Genomic DNA, 2159 nt, shown 5'->3' on the forward strand with positions numbered 1-2159 from the left:
TGATTATTGGCTTCTCCTATGTGATTCTATGTTTATCTAACTGGTCTGTAAAGGATTTGTGCGCATAACAAATCTTGAACAAGTTCTACACCTTTGTCAGATGTAATTCGAAACATTTTAGTTGTAATTCGTAACATTTCATTTGTAATTCGAGAATTCTATTTGTAATTCGTAACTTTCCATTTGTAATTCGAATTATTCCATTTGTAATTCGAATTATTCTATTTGAAATTCGAATCATTCCATTTGTAATTTGAATTATTCCATTTGAAATTCGAATTATTCCATTTGTAATTCGAATTATTTCATTTGTAATTCGAATTATTCCATTTGTAATTCGAATTATTTTATTTAAAATTACAAAGGAAATCATTCGAATTACAAATGGAATAATTCGAATTACAAATGGAATAATTCGAATTTCAAATGGAATAATTCGAATTACAAATGGAATAATTCGAATTACAAATGGAATAATTCGAATTACATATGCAATAATTCAAATTTCAAATGGAATAATTCGAATTACAAATGGAATATTTCGAATTACAAATGGAATAATTCGAATTATAAATGGAATAATTCGAATTACAAATGGAATTCTCGAATTACAAATGAAATGTTACGAATTACTAATAGAATTCTCGAATTACAATTAAAATAATTCGAATTACATCTGAAAAAGGTGTAGTTACATGTTTGTATTTAAATTGAAATTCAATTAATTTTGCACTCCAGTTTCGTTTTTTTGTTTAATTTTATAAACGTTAGCTTGAAATGTCAGCGTGAACGACGACGACGTTGTTGACTTCTTATTATGACTTCAAAGAAATCTTTTACGGATTTTTTTTTTCTTTTCGTGTTTCGTACTGATGTCTTAACATGGTCTATTTTACCCCAGCAAAATGTTTGTAGCCAAAGAAGTAGTTAAATCATGAGTGCAAGTGATTCCGGACTACATCTTTTTATGTGAAAGAAGTCATGATTTTTACAAGGGCATGGTGCAGTGAGGATACTGTCTAATTTACTTCTTAAGCACACATTTTGCATTAGTTCTTTGTAGTGAATAAATCAGAACAACATATGATTCAACTACTTCTTTGGCTACAAACAAAGATATAGTTCGAAATCACTTTTATTATTTTTTGTATACAAATTACTTTTTATGGATGCAAACATATTGCTGTTATTATAATTAACAAGAAACAAATTATGTTCTTTGTCTTTTTAAGTTTTTTTTGAAAAATTTTGAAATTTTTAAAATGTGAAAATTTTATGAAATGGATTCAAATCGGACATTGTCATAATGTGAAGAACGGACTGCATTTTTCATGACTCTGCGTGGACTGCTTCAAAAAAAGCTATTCAATCACTACTTCAAAAGGAACAACTTCAAATAAATTTTGCTGGGACTTTATATCCTTCGCCATTTGAGTTGTATAGTTAATATAGTATTTTGTTTATTGTCAATTGGATTTCTACAAAAGTTTTTACAAGTCACCCTTTATGGTCGGTAACGGTCAGCCTGGATAGTTCTGTCAATCAAGTGTTTGACTTATTTTCCTGTAAGATGATGTGAAATAATCTTATTCGTTTTTTTTGTTTGTTTCACTAAGGTGTTTAACAAAAACAACAATCAAGAAATTACTAAACAAATATTAATTGAAGATTACTAAACAATTATTAAGCTGTTAATATTGGATGTAGTACAGAAAGGTTTAAGGGATTATGGCACGAAAAAATAAATTTCTCTAGACTTTTTTACATGAAATCCACCAAGCTTTTATGGAAAATTTTGTTTTCATCTGAAATGTCACACCTTAAGCTACTTTCGAAATTTTATTTGTTGACAAATATTGCACAGTGTTTTGACAAATAGCCGCCTACGAAATGTTGTTTTTACTAAAGCAGTTTGCGGTTCCTACTGTAGCTCGAAAACGAATAAACCGATCAGCATATATTTTTGTGGTATCATTTAAAATCGAACTATCTTGTTCTTAAGACTGTTAGCCAAATTTTTGTCCGTTCGACTCGAAATTTTCTACAACATATTCTCTTCCACCTATACTTTAAAATGAGCCAATAAACAATTTTTCGATTTTGTAAATTTTGCAAGAGGCCATAACCCTGTAATTTACAATTACTTGTTTCTACACTCT

The sequence above is a fragment of the Musca autumnalis genome, unplaced genomic scaffold (assembly GCF_047663935.1).
Source record: "Musca autumnalis isolate F117 unplaced genomic scaffold, ASM4766393v1 scaffold_4, whole genome shotgun sequence".
NCBI classification, from domain to species: Eukaryota; Metazoa; Arthropoda; class Insecta; order Diptera; family Muscidae; genus Musca; species Musca autumnalis.